General features: G+C 46.7%; 1 long non-coding RNA gene across 3 annotated transcripts; it reads left to right on the plus strand.

Annotated features, from left to right (window-relative positions):
* Window positions 1-11,793: 11,793 nt before the first annotated feature.
* Window positions 11,794-15,374, plus strand: LOC125519173. 3 transcript variants are annotated; one of them, XR_007288200.1, is made up of 4 exons: window positions 11,794-12,234; window positions 12,327-12,558; window positions 12,776-14,360; window positions 15,163-15,374. It is a non-coding gene; the product is annotated as an uncharacterized LOC125519173 (long non-coding RNA). The 3 variants fall into 3 exon arrangements; XR_007288199.1 differs by having other exon boundaries at window positions 11,799-12,234; window positions 12,776-12,903; window positions 12,978-15,374; XR_007288198.1 differs by having other exon boundaries at window positions 11,802-12,234; window positions 12,776-15,374.
* The last annotated feature ends 7,950 nt before the right edge of the window (window positions 15,375-23,324 follow it).

A 23,324-nucleotide genomic window follows, 5' to 3' on the forward strand; every position in this document is an offset into this window, starting at 1 on the left:
GTGACACGCCGTTTCTGAAGATCAGGCGGCATCAGCAAGCAAGGAGCTGGCTTAAAAAGCTCCGGCCTGAGGCCTTTGAGTAAACGGTACAGCCTCGACGAGCACGCGACGAGCGGCATGGTACTAAGATTGTCCACACGCGAAACAATGAGCTTGATTACCTCTGTGGGGAGCGAATTCCAGCTACTCTTTCGGCGGACGCTGCTCGGTTCTGCCATTGTTAGTGCTTGGGTTTCGGACGAGGGGCGAGGCGCCTTAGCGGGGATGGAAGATTGGACGAGATTATGTGCGAACAAAGATGGAGAAGCGAATATGTGCTGCAGGAAGTGGACAGGTGATGATGACTACAGCACGCCACTTGACTTACGAGACACATACCAGCAGCGTAGGGTCATGTCGATGCCAGACAACTTGCTTGAGTGATCATAGTACTGGTACTCCCTACAGTGCTATGCCCTAACTTGCTTGAGTAGAGTAGCAGAGTAGGACTCTGCTCTACTACTAGCACCGGAGGAGTAGTATATTCTAATCTAAAATATTTACAAACTTCAATGCCCGAGCATGGAACGACTACGAACCATGCTCAAAGATCGTGTCTACGTGGTATTTGGACATGGGCGACAACCTCAACACCAACGGTGCTGCTCCCGTTGCACTGTATGTGTTTCTGTCCTTCCTGTTTGAAATCGTGGTAGAATTCATGATTTATTTTGTGCTTATTCAGATTAAATCTCGTAGTAACTTGCTCATATATTCAACTAGCACAACATCCCCTACAGCCACTCTCGTTTCATGGACGGCCTGGTCGATGCCTCCAAGGAGCCCTTCGTCCACTGCTATGAGTGCCCGATGCCGTTTTGTGGCTCGCCGGCGGACATGGTGCATCACCTCACGGATGTGTGCAGCGGCCACTGCTGGCCCTTGGTGGAGAACATCAAGTAGGAGACGTGCTACCCGTTCACCATGCCGGAGTCACTGGAGGATCACCGCCGCCTGCTAGTCTCGGAGGAGGACGACATCATCTTCCTCTTGACCGTGGGCACCGGCGAGGCCCGTGCAGGCCACCACCCCATCTCTGTAATGTGTGTCAGGGGCGACGCCGCTGACGCTGACACTGACACGAGGCCGATGTACGGGTGCGTGGTCAGTGTTACTACTCCTCCGGGTCGCGTGGGCGGCGACACCGGCCTCATCGAACGGACTTGGACTCTCGGGAGCTGGGACTATCCCGCCAATGAGGACTTGGAAAACCCATGGGATCCTTTACCCGCCGACGCGGTGCACGGGGACTCCAAGGAGGTTCACCTGGACATATGTATTATCAAGTTAAATGCTGATCATTAGTCTTCTCTCAATGTAATCGGCTGTCTAAGCATGTGGAGACTTCCATGCAGGATCTTGCTCTATTGGAGTATCGCGCATGAATAAAAGTGTATCCGTTTATGGTTTAGTCTAGAATCTTCCATGTATGAATTTTTAATACAATACTGGTGAAAGACTTACAATGAACCATTTCTTACATCTCCTTTGCCCGCTTGCAAGTCATCCTGATTTAATCCCTCTGTCTAGGTGTATAAGGGCATGGTTAATATTACTTAATAGTATAGCCAACTGTTGACTATAAGAAAGTGCCATGTCATCTGTAGCCAACATGTATAACAATCGATACTCAAAAACTAATTCTTAAAGATCATTTCTTGCAAAGCACAATAAGTGTTATTTCTTCACAAGTTTTGGATGCAGGTTGAACAGTTGAACGCTTTTGTTTGCAAAAGATACCTTTTTATCTATTTCACCCAGATGTTTGTGAGCTCTAGAGATGAAATAATATCCGAAGAAACCTATCGATACCCGTTACACATGAGATGACCCCCACATCCTTTGTCAAAATAAAGAACTCCCCGATCAATGCATTTCACTCTTCGGTGCAACGCACGGGCACCTTACTCATTCAAAACTATGTTCAAATACGAATCCAACGATATAGTTTTTTTGGACATGCACTAACATTTTGTCATTTAAATCTTCAGTCAAATTCAATGGGGGACTAATAAACCACGACCGATGTAGTACAAGTGTAGAGGGCGGCGCTGCACGGGAGTCTCACCTCTCACCCCGCTCGTGGCGTGGTAGTAAAGCCGTCATATCACAAAACCCAACCACTCCTAGTAATAAGTGGCCTCGTAAAATAAACGGACAAGCAACCATCACATCCCTCCGTCTTTTTTGCATTTCACCTCTCTACATTTACTTTCTCCGGTTCATCTCGCACACTCGATCCCTAGCTACTACTCCTAGGGCCAGTTCTTTTGGCGGCTTCCCCAGCTTTTCCCACAAGACTAGTCACAGTGGAGAGTAACAATAAGGCGCCTCACCCATTTATTTGGGCTTCTAAACTACTACTCCGACCTGGTTTATCCCTCACCATTGTAAGTTGTGCTAAATTTTGACCAAAGATTTAACTGGTTTATTCCTCACCGTTGTAATCCCTCCATCTAGGTGTGTAAGTCATCTTACGAAAACCAAATAATCCCAAAACACTTAGGCGCGGTGCATTAACTTCTACCTCGTTTCTTGTTTCTTGACATATCAACCAATAAGAGATAAAGAGTGTGCATGCTTTTAATGACTTGAGATATCAAACACGACATGAAGTGGTTAGTTCATTGCATGCAATACTATTAATTAGCAAATAAACATTAACATTTCTTTGTTTTCTCCTCCTCCTTGGTCACGGTGCACAGCCTAAGATGACTTACTCACCTAGACGGATGGAGTATCGCATGTGACATGCACTAACATTTCATTAGTTAAATTTATGATCAAAATTTGACATAGATTACAATGGGGACCAATAAACCAGGACAGAGGTAGTATTTATGGGATTACTAATCTAGAAGCCTAAAAGAACTGGCCCCTAGTACTCCTACTAGTAGTAGTACTCAAGTTGGAATTCCAATTGCACGGCACAACTTGTTAGGCAAAAAAAATCGATACAGGGTGTAGGAAGCAGTTTGGGAATTTGCATTCGTTTCCAACCAGTGAGATACTCCATACAAAGTATGACAGAGAAATAACCACAGAGAAGGAAGCTAAAAGTAAACAATCAAATGAGCATTTTTTGCATTTGTTTTGCATTGAATCGTTAGACAAGCTTGACTAGTGTTGTTTTTCTACTTTTACAAAAACCGCATCGTAATGTTAAAACGTGCATTTGCACGTACATAAGTAATAGTAGTACTCCCTCCGTCTAGGTGTATAAGTCTTATCTCCTTCTTGGTCATGGTGCACAACCAAAGATGACTTATTGACCTGGACGGAGGGAGAAGCACAGTCTGCAAGCATATATCGAGAGAGACATGTAGTGCGATAGTATATAGTAAAGTTTGTGCTATATGCACGTACTTGCAAAATGCGTACGAATACACAAGGTTTCCAAACTTTCCCTTTTTACATACTTAATTAAGGACGCTCAAAATTCCTGAATGTTCGGGATTTATCATTTGCGTCCCAAAACTAATGAGATCGCCTTACAAAACAAAAATTATACTCCTCCTAAAAGCCACGGCGCTCGTAGGAGCGCTTGCGGCGCGCCACCAGTGCCCTGGTGCGCGGCCGTTTCCCAGCGCGCCGACACAACGCCGCATCCTCAGCCTCACAACTCGCGAGGTGCTGATTGGCGGCTTGCCGGCGGGCGAGCGCGATCTCACCGGTGTGGTGATCCGGCGCCAACAGGTACTCCTCCTCGCTGGAAGCGTGCACCCGGTCCATGTACCGCCAAGCATAGATGAGGCGGTTGGGCCCGACTGCATTCAGGGCATCGGCACAAGCGTCCTCTACCACCCTCATGGCCCTCGCATGAGCCTTCTGCCAAAGAGCCAATTTCCCGACTCTCTCGGACGTGACATAGGCCTCCCAGGCAGCTTGTTCCACGGTGCGCTTCTCTTCCTCGGCCTTCTTCTCCGCCTCTATTTTGGCGCGCTCTATTGGAGGCAAAGCCTCCCACAAGGTGACATCCATTTCTTTCCAAAGCTCCTCAAGGCTGGGGGGGCTCCGCAGGCGGCGCGGCATTCTCCTCGTAGCGGGGAAATGACGCGTCCTCCGGCGCGTGTGCTGGCGAGATTGGGAACGCCAACCCGTCCACCACGATGCGTCGCGGCGAGGAGCGGAACTCCGACGCGTCCTCCTCGACTAGTGGCGGCGAGGAACGGAACGGCGACGCGTCGCGTCACGGCGAGGAGCGGAACACCGACGCGTCCTCCTCGACTAGTGGTGGCGAGGAACAGAACGGCGATGCGTCGCGGCGAGGAGCGGAACACTGATGCGTCATCCTCGACTAGTGGCAGCGAGGAACGGAACAGCGACGCGTGACCGTCCGCGCGGTGCGGCGAGGGGCTCCTAGGGCTTGGGAGGGGCGATGCCATGGTGGTCGACATGAGAGGGAGGGGAGGAGATAGCAATGAACGTGAACGTGAGGGGGAGGAGATAGCGATGTCGTGGGAGGCGCAATATTTATAGCGAGCAATGGCACACCTACGTAAGATATGGACTGAGCTACACTGACTTAACTGCAGGTCCAGTTGCATCACTGACATGTGGGCCAGACCCCTGTTGGGCCCATATGTCAGTGACCCAATGCACCTGTAGTTAAGTAACAGCTACGTGGGCATATTTGTTGGAGTAAATTATGGTGGAGCGAAGGGGTGGAAATATTGCTGGTCACAACGGATTGGACGAGCGTGGGGGGAGGAGAGTCATGCATGCAGATTTTTTCACATGGGGTGGAGTGGTGGGACCGCCGGAGGGAGTGTAATGCCCTCGATGCGGCTATATCTCCCACGTGCCGAAGCACGACTTAGAGGCATAACCACATTGAAAGCAATGTCGCAAATGAGGTAATCTTCACACAACCCATGTAATACATAAGGGAAAGAGAGACATAGTTGGCTTACAATCGCCACTTCACACAATTACATGAACAAAACATTACAACATCAAACTACAATCAAGGTCCGACTATGGAACCAAAATAAAAGAGGAACCCCAAATGCGACAAGGTCCCCGATCGACCCCAACTGGGCTCCACTACTGATCAACTAGAGCGAAACAACACAAGATCTTCATCGAGCTCCTCCTGAGCTTGGTTGCGTCAACTGCACTGACTCATCAGCACCTGCAAACTGGTTTTGGAAGTATCTGTGAGCCACGGGGACTCAGCAATCTCGCACCCTCGCGATCAAGACTATTTAAGCTTATGGGTTAGGTAAAGGTATGAGGTGGAGCTACAGCAAGCGACTAGCATATATGGTGGCTAACAAACGCAAATGAGAGCGAGAAGAGAAGGCAAAAGCACGGTCGAACAACTATGATCAAGAAGTGATCCTAGACAACCTACGTCAAACATAACTCCAACACCGTGTTCACTTCCCGGACTCCGCCGGAAAGAGACCATCATGGTTACACACGCGGTTGATGCATTTTAATTAAGGTCAACTTCAGGTTTCTTACAACCGGAAATTAACAAATTCCCATCTACCCATAACCGCGGGCACGGCTTTTGAAAGTTCAATCCCTGCAGGGGAGTCCCAACTTAGCCCATGACAAGCTCTCACGGTCAACGAAGGATATACCTTCTCCCGAGACATTCCGATCAGACTCGGTATCCCGGTTCTACAAGACAACTTCGACAAGTTAAAACAAATCCAGCAACACCGCCCGAATGTGCCGACAAATCCCGATAGGAGCTGCACATATCTCGTTCTCAGGGCACACTCAGATGAACACTACGTACAACTAAAACCAAACCTCGAGTTTTCCCGAGGTGGCGCTGCAAGTGGCTCTGTTTGGACCAACACTCAGAGGAGCACTGCCCGGGGGGGTTTAAATAAAGATGACCCTTGAGTCTGCAGAACCCAAGGGAAAGAAAAGGCTAGGTGGCGAATGGTAAAACCAATGTTGGGCATTGCTGGAGGAGTTTTAATCAAGGAGAACTGTCAAGGGGTTCCCATTATAGCCCAACCGCGTAAGGAACGCAAAATCCGGGAACATAACACCGATATGACGGAAACTAGGGCGGCAAGAGTGGAACAAAACACGAGGCATAAGGCCGAGCCTTCCACCCTTTACCAAGTATATAGATGCATTAATTAAATAATAGATATTGTGATATCCCAACAAGTAAACATGTTCCAACAAGGAACAACATCTCCATGTTCCAACAAGGAACAAACTTCAATCTTCACCTACAACTAACAACGCTATAAGAGGGGCTGAGCAAAGCAGTAACATACCCAATCAACGGTTTGCTAGGACAAGGTGGGTTAGAGGCTTGGTTCAACAATATGGGAGGCATGATAAGCAAGTGGTAGGCATTGTAGCATAGGCAGAGCAAAAGAGCGAGCATCTAGCAAGCAAAGATAGATGTGATTTCGAGGGTATGGTCATCTTGCCTGAAATCTCGCAAGGGAGAAGAACAAGTCCATGAAGAAGACAAACGGACGTAGTTGAACGGGTCCTCACAAACGCGACGTTACCGGAACCAACCCGAAGAAGCAAACACCGGAGAGAAGCACACAACATAGTAAACAACCAACACATGAACATGGTATGATATGCGGGATGCGGTATGCGATGCATATGCATGATTTGCAAGGGAATTACTGAACCTGGCCTCAACATGGAAATCCAAGAGTGCCACTGGAAAGGTGAGGTGATTTCGGTTGAAATCGATATAAAGATCACCGGAATCCGATGCACGGTTTGGAAATGGTGAGCAAAACAAATATGGCACCGGTCTGCGATAAACAGCAAGTAGCCAACTAAATGCATTAAGATAAATATGCTACAGCACTCAAACATGGCAACAAAATACATGGCAGGGATCCATTCATAATGCTTAACAAAGATGAACACTGAGCTACGGCCAATTCATCAATTAACAGGTTCAAACAAGCATGGCAAAAATGCAAACGGTAATAGCTTTCAGACTTGGTGAAATTAACACTAGTCTGGAATTTCAGATCAGGTAGCACACTTTGGAGCATGAAAACTATATGCTACAGGAACTGAACATGGCAAAGTAAAGCATGGCATGGAGCTACTCAAAGAGCTTAACAAAAGTCCCTTAGTGGCCTTGAGCCAAAATGGATCAGAAAATACAATTGCAAGCATGTGAACATGGCAAAAAACATAATCAGATCACAGACTTCGAGAAAAACTGGAACATGCAAATCTATTAACGAGTAGGCATGTTTACGAGCTCGATGCACTCACTACAGAGCAAGGCATGACAATCTAAGCACACACCCATCAAGAATACACATTATCTAATCTAGACATGGCAAGAACAACAACATATCATGCACGGATCAACTACAACATCCTAGGCAAAATCGCTAACAAGTAGACAATCTGCCCAGATTCACGACATAGCAAAAGTAGAGCTCGATTGACTCAAGCTAGGGTGCTCCATAATTGCAAACAAAGACATGGATGGATAGAGCACCACAAGATTAACAAATCATCCTTACTGATCATCCTCAGAAGAGGCACGGATCACTAGGAAACAACATGAACATATGGCATATTGATAAAAACAGTCCAAGGACTTAGTGGAATTGCTAAGTCCCTGAAATCAGCATTAACGAATGCACCACTTTGCAAGCTTGTGCTAGTCACCACACATATCACAAAAATACATGGATAGCACCTCTGGAAATATGGCAAAGCATATAACAAAACTCCTGTAGAGCTCAGGGGCATATCATGCACACAATAATCATGGCAAAAAATGACAAATAGCTAACTGGGGCAGCAGATCTGACACTTAACTCAAATAGCACTCTTCCAACAGACTTTCGGGCATCAAGATGAGCTCAAATGAAAATGATGCAATGAGACTAAATGATGTGCTCTCTGAGATGAACATTTTGATATGCTACACGCATGAATCGGAGCTACGGGTGCAAAGTTACGATGCAATGAATATGGGCATTTGAAACATGGAAAACTGGGGGACTTGGTGGAATATAACCTCGCGAAAAAAATAAACCGGGCCAGAGGGAGTGGGCTAGCGGGGACGGAGCTGGGCCGGCTTGGCGCTGCGCTAGGCCTTGGCCCACCTGGCCAGCGACGAGGTGGCCCTCCTCCTCGATCCCGCCTGGATCGAGGGAGACAGGGGGCGGTGGCGCACGTCGGTGGGACGCCAGCGTCGGGGCACGGTGTGGGGTCGCCGGAGGGCGCGAGGGAGGAGGCGAGCCCGGCGCGGGACGGAGGGGCGGCAGGCGCCAGCGCGAGGAGCGACGACCCGAGGCGGCGAATGGACGGGCGGCGACACGGAAAGGCGGGGCGGCGCGCGGAGGCGAACGGCGGCGAAGGGCAGCGCCGGCGGGATGCGGCGAGCACGACGGCGGTGGAGCTAGGCACGGGAGACCCGCAGCGGAGGCGGCGCAGATCCGGGTCCGGGCGGGCCCATGATGGGCTCGGCGGGCCGCGGGGAGAGAGAGAGGCCGGCGGGGTGAGGTGGCAGCGCGTGAGTGGATGAGAGGGGCGGCCGAGCTGACGTGGCAGCCTCTGGTTGGCCGAAGTGATGTGGCGCCGGGGTGGACATGTCCGGCCGGCGCGGGAGGAAGTGTCCGGCGGCGCGCGGAGGAGTTTTTAGGGTTTGGACTGCGGGATTTTCGAAAGGGATCACATATTTATAGGTAGAGGGAGCTAGGAGAGTCCAAATGAGGTGCGGTTTTCGGCCACGCGATCGTGATCGAACGACCGAGATGATGGAGGAGGTTTAGGTGGGTTTTGGGCCAAATTGAAGGGGTGTTGGGCTGCAACACACATGAGGCCTTTTCGGTCCCTCGGTTAACCGTTGGAGCATCAAACGAAGTCCAAATGGTACGAAACTTGACAGGCGGTCTACTGGTAGTAAACCAAGGCCGCATGACAAGTCTCGGTCCAATCCGAAAACGTTTAACACTCGCACATGAAAGAAAAGTAGAAAGGACCACCGGAGGAGATAGGTGCGCCGGAATGCAAAATGGATAATGGGGAAAATGCTCGGATGCATGAGACGAACACGTATGCAAATGAAATGCACATGATGACATGATATGCGATGCATGACACGCAAGCAATGACAACGCAACACTAGCGAATAACTGGAGGACACCTGGCACATCGGTCTCGGGGCGTTACATGGAGAAGGAGAGTTTGGCAGGCATATTGTTTCCACACATCGAGAGGAAAAGATTTGGAGACGAACGGGCTTCCTGCAGGTATGGGGAACGGTGCATAATAAGTCATCTTGCATGCCGGGCTAGGTATAGTCTCAAGTCACTAAAAACATACATGCCCCACACATGTTCATATTTCAAGGTGCACTAAATTATTGTATGTGATGATTAAGGCTGGCCATAATGGTGGTATCTTAGCTGGTATCATGCACACGGGAATAGCAAACATGCTGATGCAGCAAAGAATTAAAGAAGAGAGGGGGTTAGAGTAACTAGTGTTCATGCATGCATTGGTAAACACATTTTTTTGTGAAGAACGACAGCACTAGTTGAGTACTTTTGCAGACTTCAAAAACTATTCCAACACCTCTACTATCTTGCTAAGAGTAGGTGAAATTTTTGAATCGAGCCCTTTAAACTAGAAGGGAGGTAGTGGTACTCTAATAGCTAACCTTGTTGTGATGACAAGATAGGACATGGCACGCACTTGGACGGAGGAACTAGTCTGCATTGTGCATTTAAGTTTTGCCTGAAGTCAATGTACCTCTACTTTCACCAGACTTATAGAAAAATGTGTCAACATTCGCAATGTGAAATCAATATTTTTACACTCATTATAAAACGTAGTTCTTATACTCATTATAATCAGTATTGTAGATATAGATATTTTTAGTATAAATTTGGTGGTGGGATTTCATTGATGCCTGTCAAAGCATGGAGGAAGCGGAGCTTAGGGCTTGCATTGCCGGTCTCTACATAGGTATTTCTCTTCATAATCCTGTAATTTTAGAGACTGATTGCGCTTTTGTGGTAGCGTCTCTTGCATCGGGGACTATGACAGGTCTACTATGTGTGACCTGAAGATGAAAGCGTTGAGCATCTCGAAGTTGATGAACAATCTTAAATTGTCAAAGATTAGCCGTTCGGCCAATAAGGTGGCACACTTAATCGCTAAGTATAGCTTTGACAATAGATTAGATGGTATTATTGTAAATAACGTACCGCCCTGTGTGGTGAATATTGTATCGAATGAGTGTACTGGTGTGGCTGGTTAATTAATATAAGGTGGTGTTCAAAAAAAGTATAAATTTGGTCAAACACTTTGCAAACGGTTGACAGGAGTAAAAAGGACCTGAGGGAGTATCATGCATGCGGAGTAGGCAAAAAAATTGCTTTTCTAAAAAAAGGCATAAAAATTGCTCATTTATAGCCGGTCGAAGTCTCAAAGGGCGCGACCGCGCGAGGGAGGCGAAGGTCGTGGGAGGCGCGACGTTTGATGGAATTAAGTGAAGTTACATCCACGCGCCGGCATGGCGTGCGAACAGGCAGAAGCTATACCGTCAGGCCTACGATATGGGTCTAGTAGACATGACATCTAGTGGGTCCCGCATAGTTCTCGAGAACTCTTTGGGGGCTTGCAGCCGTTTATCCACCGGGCAAGCCAGCAACCCCACGCTGTTCGCACGCCCTACTCGTCCCCGTCTTCTACCTTACAACAGTTCGCTCCCAGTCGTCCCGTCCTTTAACATTAGTTCGCTCCCAGTTTTTTTTGCGGGGTACAACAGTTCAACTTCTCCTAACCCTCCTCCAAAATCCATGGCCTCCCAAATCTCCATGGTCGCCGCTGAGTACCAGGTTAGAGCCACCACCGGTGATCACTTCATCGTCATCTACACACATGGATCCGAGACGGTGAAAGCATGGCTTGCTCGCTTCCTACGCATGTTCAATAGTTCAACGGATGAGTGGGTCACTGGGCTAGATGTTGAGTACACCACAGTCCTGCGACGAGAGAAGGATCTAAAGGACGAAGAGAGGAAGAAGCCCGCCGTGATCCAGGTTTGCGTACATAACGTTTGCTTGGTCTACCACATATGCCATGCCGACGTTGAGTGCCAGGATTTTAAGAACTTCCTCAAGGACAAAAGAGTGAAATTTCTTACTGTAGGCTTTAAGAATGACATGGATGTCCTGCATCGGATAGGTCTCGTTGTAGGCCGGCCCTTCGATCTCCAGAAGGCAAGCCTGGTGTCCTCCTCTCAACCTTCAATGCTGACCCTGGCAGCAGCCATGATTGATCCTTCGTATGCTAAACTGAAGAAACCTCATCACGAGTTTCATCATGCATGAGTCGAAGACATTAGATGAAGATCACATCCTGTACGCAGCAATGGATGCCTACCTTTGTTTAAATATCTACAAGGGTTGGATGAAGAAGTAGAGCCCAGTGTCCGGTGCAAGCAAAGAAGCGTCGACGAAGAGGAAGAGGAAGACACCACGCACCAGATTTCCCTACCGCTGAGTGTTGGGAAAAGTCACTTTCGCCAATAGACAGTTGGTCGGGAAAACTTCTATCGGATTGTTGGTCGGCAATATTTTCATACCACGACCAACTGTTGGTCGGGAATACTTAGATATTTGATGTCTGACAGTCGGTCGGGAAAGCTTCTGTCTCCATCCGACTGTTGGTCGGCAATTTATGCCGACCGACTGTTGGTTGCCAATTGGGCCGGCCCGTCGATCTCTTCGCGCGTGAGGGCCCAAAAGTTGGCGCCCAGCCTCCCTCGCATTTTTCCGTTCAGCCTAGTTCCGCAAACCTAATCCTCCCACGCACTCCCTCCGCCGCCGGCGCACCCAAATTCCCCAAACCTTATCCTCTCACGTGTTGCCTTCGCCGCCGGCCAATAGCCATCTAGCAGCCCGCACGCCGTCACCGCGGCAGCGAGGTTGCGGCACTGTCCCCATCATCCTCCTGCACCCCTACCGCTAACCCTAGCTTGTGCCCGATCACCTTCAACCACCAAGGCCCGATGGTGGACGCCGTCGTTCATCTCAGATCCAGGGGTGTGAGAGACGTGGGTCACCTGGGAGACAGAGCACTCACACCCTCCTCGTCACCCAGGCCCGCACCGCCGCCGCCACGCCATGGGCCTCCTCCGATCTGCAGTCGCCGGTTTGTTTGAAGGAGGATCTGGCCGTTGACTGGTGGTGCTTCCCCTCCCCGGGGGTGAGTGTTCTTTTCCCTCTCCTCTCCTTCTCCCCACCTCCCCAATCGGTTCTGTCGTTAGTTGATTTTTTGCTTTTCCCTTTTCTCTTCAGAAGAAGATCCACGATGACTTGTGGTAGTACTTCTACCCAGAAAGCAGCTCCTCGGTCGGGAGCTTGAGCTCGAGCAGACTGTAAAGAACAGGGGCTCTATCTGCTAATGGGGTAGCCCGAAATGCAGTCTAAGAGCTAGCTACTGCTCGTGTGATTTCTGGAGATGAGAGGATGATAACTTGAGAGGAACAAGCTTGGTGCTATGATTGCAAAAACAAAATCTATACTACAGGTAATCCTTTCAGTGTTGCAGGAAATCCAAGTTCATTACTTTCTATATATATAAATGTATCCCCGGATCTGTGCTTTGAGAAGAGGGACAACCCCGAGAACTAGCTTCAGGTTCCACAAAAAGTCCAAATAATCGTACTAATGTTTCAGACTTTAGTTAAGCATTGTAGAATTCTTGCAAACATAGGAGTATATTCAATTTTCATGCTCTGAACCAGGTAAGAGTTGAGACACCATACACAAGCCCTGCAAGCGGGCAGAAATACACCTCTTCGTCAACAACTTCTACAAGGATGATATTAACCTAGAGGCTGGAGCCTTGCCACTCTTTCCGTCCAACAACAAGGTATCGTTTACTTTTTCTCTCCCCACATCCAATTCTTCCCTGTTCCTGTGCCTCATGCTTATTTCTTGCTGTAGGGCAACACACTGCAAGTGCTTGTTAAATTGTTAGTCTCAATGCTCCAATTCTAGCAGAAGGATTTTTGGTAGGAAGACATAGCATCACTCACGGTTGTATAGATTTACTGTTGTATTTCTATATTTTTGCAAAATTAGTTCTGTAAAACTTGCAGATTAGTTCAGTCCTTAAGTGGTTTTACACCTGGGCTTTTATTAACTTACAACTCTTTCCTCTGTAATTCTGTGTTCTGTAGAACTTAGTTCAATTTTTATGGAATCAAGATAAAATACATATCTAGCAGTTTGTATTTGTACAGTCATGCTTCTATAAATTTTATAGTTGTTTTTTCTCCATAAATTTCCTTCGGTAGTTCTGTAGCTTCCAGAATAGTTCAGATGTTAAGTGGTTTTACTCTTAGGCTTGTATACGTCTGCAACCTTTTTTTATCTGTAATTTTGGAACATTTGTTCTGTAAAACTTCAGTTCAGTTTCTGGAAAACAAGATTAAATACGTATTTGTAAAACTTCAGTTCAGTTTCTGGAAACAAGATTCAATACGTATCTTATCAGTTTCTAAGTTGCAGTCATGCTTCTACACATTTTACAGTTGTATTTTCTGTGAATTTGCTTCAGTCGTTCTGTAAAACATTCAGAATAGTTCACTTCTGGAATGAAGAGTTAATATGTATTAAGTGGTTTTGTAATTTATCTTTTTTGCTTTTATAGATTTCCAGCTGTATTTTATTTGTAATTTTTCCTCAGTAGTTCTGGAATGAAGTAATTAAGCTGCTGTTCTAATTTATTCTCAGTCTTTTTCTATAGATATTACAGTTGCATTTTTCTGTAATTTACACTTAGACTGAATTAAGTTGTATCGGTTTGCATATATATACTGTTCCGTTGGGTATAGATTACTTTTTCTCTATCTAATTTATAGCTTTTTGTATATATGAATGTTTTCTATATAATACTTAAGTGGTCTTCTGAATTATACATTATTTGCTTCCATATACTACTGAAATGAGTTCTGGTTCCAGATGTGAAGAGAAGAACAAGGGATCGAACATATGTGAAAATGATGAAGTGATTCTGTGAGGAACTTACCAGGCTTTCTCCATGTTCAGGTGCAAAGGGGCCTCAAGTGCAGCGTTCAGGTTCAGTGCACTTATTACGCTGTCACGTTTTTTTCTGAGTCTATTTTGGTTTGCAGACGTTTTTGGTCGCGTGATGTAAATTCACACATACATTTATATTTTCTATTCGTATTCATGTTACTCTATAAATGTTAGATATCTAGGAATGTTGCCATGTTCCATTCTTTATATACTAAATATAAATATCCATCCCAATTTTTTTGTGTAGATGAAAATTGAGGCACTTTCTTTACTCTGTTCTAAAAGGTATGACCAAGTTCATTTGTTGTAACTACAAACTAGAATATGTATATGGACCTGACTTTTGTTATTGGAGGTGAGCATATATTTGTGTTGGAAATGCCCTCTTAAATATTTTCAGATTCAGATTTGATGTCGAGCTAGCTAATTAGTATTAGAATCCCTATTTTTAATGTAGCCTTTTTTAGACAATTAAATATATGCCACTTCAAGAGGCGTAGATTGTCAAGTCGTGGTTAGCATCGGAAATTGTCCGTGTACATTATTTGCTAGAGATTTTAGTTCTGCCACTAATACCATCATTTTCTTATTCATGTTTGGTGAAATCTCGAGTTAAATCTCTATAGTACCTTGGTTTATCGCATCAGGAATTAGTTAAGCCATGGACACGTGACATGGTTTTGTAGACATCTTCCTCATTTTCTTTCTGCTCCTTCCTTTCAATTATGGCAACTTCTACTGCATACGAATGCCTAGTTGTTGTATCTGCTCCTCTTACCTAGTTCCTCATATGACACTTTCTGTTATTTGAATTGTTACATGTTCTGATTGCATGACTTAGGTGATCTTTTTTCCAGTTTTGGTATGGATAGCTAAGCCCTTCTATTATTTCTAGAAACTAGTGTGTAAGCAGTCAACACTATTTACATGTGAATGTTTAAAGATGTAATATCATTTCTAGCAGCATGTGGTTCACTAAACAAAAAAAGGGTCTGCTTCACATATGGAATGTTTGCAAATTAAAAAAATCAAAGGAAATTCAGTTTTTGATAGTGTATTATAATTGGGACTTGTTTAACTTTTGTAGGAAGCAAACAGAAGGACTGCTCTCACAAGGGTACATGAAGCTAGTGATCCACGTCAACTGGATATTTTAGCTTTAATTTTGTACAACTATGTCTTATTTTAGAACCTTTTGTGAACATTATGTATGTTGTCTTGGTGGCTATGTTTAGAACAGATTGAAGTATATGTATCTGACAAATTTTTAATGGAATAAAAAATGTTTGGTGTACCTGATGTATGGTGTCTCGTGTTTATGTTTTGAAGAGAACTATATGTATGTGACAATTAGTACCATATGTTAAATAAGTTGTGGTTGGCTAAACAAAATGTTGGCGTAATGTTGGTCGGAAAAAGAACACACCGTCGGATTGTTGGTTGGCAAAGGTTTGCAGGGCCATTAGATTGTTGGTTGGTAAAACAAATGCTGTCAGACAGTCGGTCGGGAAAGGGGCCAACAGAAAGTTGGTCGGTAAAAACATCATCGGACAGTCGGTCGGGAAATGTTCTAATTAGCTGTCAAGCAGTCGGTTGGCAAAGGTATGTCGGTCAGGAAAGGCTTTTCCCGTCTGGACTTTCCCCAACAAACATGGTCGGTCGGCAATAGTTTTTCCCGTCCGATTGTTTGTTGGCAGAGGCTGTTTTCCCGACCAATCTAGCTGTTGGGGTTGCAGTGTTGTGGTGTAGTGAGGGACGAGGACGAAGTCGAGGATGTGGACTCGGACTCCGAGTAGGTGGCAGTGCCGTCGCTCATGCTGGTTCTACTGCAGTGTCACGCGGACTAGTTGCTTAGTTTATTTTCAAGGGTGTGTTGTGCTGAGGCCCCAGCAGAACTATGTTTATATTTTTTTCTCGTTATTTGATCTCTTTAGTATGTACAGTAGTACTAGTACTATGTCTTACTACTGTTCTTCTTGAAGTTGGTACTACTGCTCGTATCTTCGTGTTCCTACTGTACTTAATACGTTTGTAATAGTAGTATAATTTGGGTCAGTCGATTTGTGAAAGAAGTTCGACGGAGCAAAGGAAGAAGACGACAAAAGAGGTGGAAGAAGCCCTTATAGCCATCCATGTTGCATCAAACGGCTCACATGAGTCGACTGACCCAAATTGCTCCTTCATATTGCAGGATCCACGTGACATTCAAGGTCTCGAAGGTAGATTCCGCGTCCGCACCCGGTTTGCGGGCTCGACGCGCGTGCGACCGGCTTCCGCCGCGAAAGCCACCATGCGCGCCTCCTCCGTGCGGGCGGAGACGACAATGACACGCTAGTTCCTCCTCGCCGGCGTGCTGGAGCACGCGCTCGTCCTCCTCTTCGTACGCTGCGTGCATTGACACGGCTCCACCAGCTGCTCGCGTGCTTGGCAGCACGGCGGCATCACGAGGAGGGACTGCAGACGAAGTGAGCGGGCGAGCCTTTGGCTTCATGGCACAGGGATGGCGGCGACACGGCGGTGATTGGCGAGAAATTGTTGGCCGGAGCAGGCGGGCACCGGCATGTGCAACGGCGGCGGCGGCATATTGATGAGTGCGCGTGTGGGAGCTTACTTTAGTTTTATATATAAGGTTGGTCAAACTTAAAATAAAACCATACTAGTACACGTAAACATTAGACTTATGCAGAGCTTTTATTAGTTAGTACCACAACCACGATACGGAATCCTGTGCAAGCGCGTGAACCACGGCCGCGCGGTCGATCGAACGGTGCGTCATAGTGTCGCGCTCGAAGGACATCCACCGAACCTTTTTGTGTGTGTGAAAACAATCCTCGAATATTACTCAACTTTTTTTTCCTGTGAAAGTTCTTGGCGCTGCAATATTTCCATATATTTGAATTTAGCTCCAGTTCATGTTTATTTGGATTTGGATGTTTGAGGTGCGCCCTAGTTTTTTTAATACTGATTTTGTGTGTGTGACTGAGAGAGAACGTGTGTATGTGTCCATATGTGTGGTGTGGCGGAAGGGCAATGTGGAGATGGTGTGCGTGTGATACAGACATAGAGAGGTGTGAATGTGCAAATGATCATGCATGAGTGAGACATAGACAGATGTCGATACATTGTGTATACATGAGAGAACGGTCTTCTAGTTTACTTGTGTGTGTGTGTGAGAGAGAGAGAGGGAGAGAGAGAGACAGACAGAGGAGCATCCGTAACACAACAACCATCTCTCTCGATTTGTCCGTCCCTCGCACGGTCGCATGCAACACATGCATCAACGCGCACATTTTGACACCCTCACCCGGCCCCTGCCCACCTCAAGGCCCACACAATCTCTTTGTGAATACCCATTTCTCTCCTTAGGTTTGTTTTCTCTCAATATCTGACACACACACACACACACAGAGAGAGAGACACACACGCAGCACAACACACACACACACTCCCCCGAGCACACAATTCATCCCCATCCAAGGTTATACGGCGACCACTCTCGCTTGTGCTTCTTTGCACCCCAACATGCACAACACCTCAATCTTCAAAGAGGGCATCGAGCATATCGAAGGCGGCGACCACACCGCGCTAGACAATGCGGGGTCATTTGGAAGCAGGGTGGTGTGACGACGGCTGACTGACTCCTCCCCCACCCTCTCTCTCTCTTGCACAAAATTACCAATCCCTCTCTCCCCCGCACAAAATTGTCAATCCCTCAACCCACGAGGTCCTTCCCCTCTCGTCCATGTTTTTCCAGCTCTCTCATCAAACATGTTGTCTCTTCTCCTTCCACGTATACAGAATCCAGATGCACACACATCTCATGTATATTACATGTATCCATCTTTCTCACAGACCTAACTTATTCCTCTCTCTATCTCTCTCTGTCTCGTTAGGTTTGTCTCCTACTCTCTCGTCCACATACATACAATCTTTCCCGCCCTATCTGCTCCATCGTTAAAAGCTCTCTCTACATGTTTCATTCACACATTGGGATCTGTCAAAATGTTGCTTCTATAATGGCCGATGTAGAGTTATGGTTGTTTTTGTTGCTTCCTACAAAGTAATAACTATGAAATGCATTTAGATTCTCATTTGACTGGAATTATGTGAGTTTGAGCATGTTGTGAAGTACTATAGACCTTGTATACATCTTGGGATTCAACAATGATTGTAACTATTGAATTGTATAGACCATTACATTCGAACTCAATAGACTAATATATTTATTTCACAATTTCAACAAATGATTAGTTCACTAGAAACTAAGAAAACAAATGTGTACTCCCTCCATTTTTATTTAAGTCTGCGTATTAGCATTGGTCAAAGTCAAGTTTTGTAAACTCTCAGAAAGCTTATAACAAAAACTATTAACATATACAATAACAAATAAATACCATTAGATTCATTATTGAATGTACTTTCACATCATACATATTTGTTATGGTAAATGTTTATATTTTTCTATAAACTTGGTCAAACTTTAGGAAGTTTGACTTCGGTCAAACCTAATATGTAGAGTTTACTACTACTACTCGCTAGTTGCTTAGCCGAATCACTCAAAACGCCACACAGGGAGTCCAGTGTCACAAAATTTTGAGGTCGGTTGGAAAATCTCCCGCGACCTTGATTCAAGCAGTGGGAAGTTACCATCATAGCCTTCGGAACAGGCCTACGGATGACGCTTGGTAGGGGGCTGTTTTCGTAACTTCAGGTTCACCCTACCCAGCCAACCCCACCCCGGCACCCAGAGTAGTACACCTGAGTACTCCCCATTTTCTATCCCCACCGCAAAATAGACTTCTCCACGACATCGCAGCCTTCGTGCTCCTCCCCTTTACATCGGCGCACTCGTCCACCGCAGCGCATCTGCCTCATGGACGTCCTCGTACGCCGCACTGGAGCCGGTCCACCATCGTCGTCGTACACGGAGCCTCTTCCCCGGCATCGTCTTCCACGGTTTCGGATCTGCTTCCCGGAAGCCGACGCCAAGCGCAGAAGTACCACCGTCGTGGACAATGAACTGACTCCTGTTGCCGACCATGACTCATAGAGGCCGCCGCGACCATCATTCTCCTCCTCAATTGGTATTGTGTGTATTGAATCACTTAGCAGTACATGTGCAGTTCCAATTTTGTTCATACCTACCCTTCAAATTTCCTGGGTGCTATTGTTCCCGTAAAAGTAATTGGTTATAGCCTCCATTGTCCAACAGAATATCAGCTTGTAATTGTGCGTCGCTCCTGTATCGCGCTGTTCTTGGGTAGGTTTTTCATCTGCAACCAGTAGTGTGGCAAATGATGAAAAAGTTTTTAGAACTAGCAAGATGCCCGTGCGTTGCACGCATCAAGATGCATTTGTATGAGTAGTTTCTCTTGTGGGAGAAAAGGATGAACGAGGGAAGGCCTTATTTGCAAATCTGGAGAGGGGTATGGGTATCTTTTTTCCAAAATTCACATTTGTTTCCTTCCTATCTGTCAGATATAAATCGGACGACCTATATTGCAAGAAAAAAAGTATAGAGAAAAAAAGTAGACAGTAAAGGAAGTAGAGATAAATATTAAGTATTAAATAAATATAACAGTAGAGAAGAGAGTAGAGATATCATGTTGAGATTTTTAAAGCGCCGCGTGTTGCGATTCTGTTGGAGATGCTCTAACATGGCAGACGAGTGCTTTAATGTTGCCCACAAGATGCTCGAGTATTACTAGTAGTATATTTTTATAGCCATGTTGAACCACGAGTGCGAACATGCAGAGGAGCAATGAATACCAAACACGGGATATTCGGGACATCTTCAAGGAGTGTGGCAAGTTAAAGAGGAGCTGCACCGAACCTGTAAAACGAGCTTTGGTAAGTAACACCCTTTCAATTACTTTCGTGTAGCCTCGTGTTCTTCAATGTGTATATGTTGTAGTTTCTGTTTCTCTTAAGCATGGTGTTCTTCGATGTGTAATAAGAAGAGTCTTAATCGTCCTAATGCTTTCATTTTTAGCTTGATGTAGGAAGTGGGTGTTCTCACCTTTTAGTCTATTTTTATTTTTTTCCTTTTGAATTCACTTCCCTGAGTTCTGTTTATGTGGCTTCTACTAAATGGATCTAGGTTGCTCTGAGTATTGATCTAAAAAAGAAGTAACTTCATGTCAGGATGCAGTTCCTGCGAGGGGGGAAGTATGGTCAACCTCGAGATCATGTTTCCAAAATGAGGCTGGATTACACACAAGGTGCCAGTTCCCTAATGATGCTGGATTAGACACAAGGTGCAAATTCCCAGATGATGCTGGATTACACACAAGCCAGCTGGAGTCGTCAGTTGTTCGTGTCCTCGTGGCATTAGTAAAGGCTGAAAGAAAGCGTGCAGCAACCCTTGAGAATGTAGCCGAGTTCCTGAAGAAGCGAAAAGAGCAATCAGATGCTCTCTTCACCCAAGCCAAAGAAGAGATGGAAGAAGCCAGAAATAAGCTAGCAGAGGCAGAGCAGGCTAGGCGTCTCCTGCTATCTAAAACTGTTGTCAATACAAAATTTCCTTCATAATAGCTAGGTTCAAATGTTTATCCAGTCAACATGCCTGTTGTGATGTCCGTGCATCTACTAATGTGGCACAAAATGTTTTTTTTCGGGTCATGTAATAACAACAATTACTTTCCAAACAATAACAGACGAAGCATTGGACATGGTATAGTTCACGCACAAGCCCGACATTCCAAGTTCAACTTCCACATCAAACTCATGTTCACAGATATCTGCACATTCATACATAATGTCCACAACCATGATTTACTTCAAAGCCCCAAAAAATGTGAGGAGAGTTATAAATAAAGAAAATCCTCTACTAGTTCCTGCTACCAGTGCGGGCACAACAAGTCAAGACCATGCGTAAATTAATTATATTTTAGTCATTTTTTGTGTTCTAAAATGCCTGCCGGCTCGCGGAAGGACGTGTTGCCGGCACACGCGCGGATTCAATGAAGGCAGGCGGGGCAGTCTTAAGCTGGTTGCACGCGGCGAGGAGGCGTGCTCAGCCGGGCCTGCAGCAAGTGCAGCCCTCTTGGACGGCGTGCCGGTTCAATGCCTGTGCTATGAGAGGTCGCGTCCGTGTCAGAGCAATCACTCCCTCCAGTCCTTTTTTGTTTGGGTATAACAAAATCTCGTTTTCCATTCACATTTTACAAGTAAAATTCATGGACAAACTTTGACCCAAAGTACGATGGGGACTAGTAAACCAGAACGGAGGTGGTAGTTTTTTCAATCAAAGAACGGTTTCCCCTTCCGATTTTCATTACTGAAAACCAGCATCTAAATCTAAACCATAGTATTTGCCCTAGAACTACCAGGTTCAACATCTCGCAACATAAACCCATACAACCTCTAAGGGAGTCCTGGATTAGGGGGTGTCCGGATGGCCGGACTATACCTTCAGCCGGACTCCTGGACTATGAAGATACAAGATTGAAGACTTCGTCCCGTGTCCGGAAGGGACTTTCCTTAGCGTGGAAGGCAAGCTTGGCGATACGGATATTCAGATCTCCTACCATTGTAACTGACTTTGTGTAACCCTAACCCTCTCCGGTGTCTATATAAACCAGAGGGTTTTAGTCCGTAGGACAACATACACATCAACAATCATACCATAGGATAGCTTCTAGGGTTTAGCCTCTTCTATCTCGTGGTAGATCTACTCTTGTACTACCCATATCATCAATATTAATCAAACTTCGTGTCCCTTGCCTCCTGTTACCATCCGGCCTAGACGCATAGTTCGGGACCCCCTACCCGAGATCCGCCGGTTTTGAACCGACATTGGTGCTTTCATTGAGAGTTCCTCCGTGTCGTCACCGTCAGGCTCGATGGCTCCTACGATCATCGATAGCGATGCGGTCCAGGGTGAGACCTTCCTCCCCGGACAGATCTTCGTCTTCGGTGGCTTCGCACTGTGGAACAATTCGCTTGGCCGTCTGGAGCAGATCGAAAGCTACGTCCCTGGCCGTCAGGTCAGATTTGGAAGTTTAAACTACACGGCTGACATCCGCGGGGACTTGATCTTTGACGGATTCGAGCCACTGCCGAGCGCGCCGCACTGTCACGACGAGCATGATGTAGCTCTGCCGCCGAATAGTGCCTTGGAGGCCGCACCCGCATCGGCTCTGACCCTTAGTTCAGAGCCAATTGCGCCGAACGAGGATGGGCGGTTGGACGCCACCTCGGGGGCTGCGACCCCAATGGCGATTGAGCCAAACACCAGCCCCGTACTCTGCGAGACTCGTGACTCCAAGGAGCCGGACTCCTCTCCGGACTCCGAGCCCTCCGCGCCCCTGCCGATCGAATCCGATTGGGCGCCGATCATGGAGTTCACTGCCGCGGACATCTTTCAGCACTCGCCTTTCGGCAATATTCTGAAGTCACTAAAGTCTCTCTCTTTATCAGGAGAGCCCTGGCCGGACTACAGTCAGCAAGGTTGGGGTACGGACGATGAAGAAATTCAAAACCCACCCACCACCCACTTTGTAGCCACTGACGACGATTTAACCGACATGCTCGACCTCGATTCCGACGACATCGACGGTATGGACGCTGATGAAGGAGACGATGAAGAACCAGCGCCTACTGAGCCCTGGAACGCCACCTCGTCATACGACGTATACATGGTGGACACACCAAAAGATGACGACGAGGAGCGGAAGGACGCATCAAAGGCTTGTTCCCTCGAAAAGCAGTCAAAGCGGCGACGCAAGCACCGCCCCAAATCCCGCCTCGACAGAAATATCGATCACACAGACCCAACGCTGGAGCAGGGCGAACCGCTGCCGGACAACGGCAATCCGAATAATCAAACCGAACAAACAAATACTATCAAGGATAATGGTCCGGACAACATAACGCCGGATAGGTACCCGGAGCAGTAGAACGCCCGTAAAAGGCTTGTTGCCACCACGAGGAGCCTTAAAAAGCAGAAGTGAAGGCTCAAGGCCGCGCAAGACACACTCCAATTCAGATGGAGTAAAATACTCAACACTGCAGCAAGGTACGGCGACAATCGCCCCTCCAAGAGCTACCCAAAGCGGAAGCTGCTACCCGAATTCGATGAGGAGGCCGCGGACCCCCCACAACCAAATATCAAAGCAGCCACCTGGTCGGATAGACGACCCCTCTACCAACACAGAGCGGCATACAACGCCGCTCACAATACAACACGCGACCCAGGCGAGGGCTCGCACCCAAAGGACGGCGCAACAAGATCCATCTATGGACCAC

Source organism: Triticum urartu, chromosome 7 (assembly GCF_003073215.2).
Source record: "Triticum urartu cultivar G1812 chromosome 7, Tu2.1, whole genome shotgun sequence".
Lineage (NCBI taxonomy): Eukaryota > Viridiplantae > Streptophyta > Magnoliopsida > Poales > Poaceae > Triticum > Triticum urartu.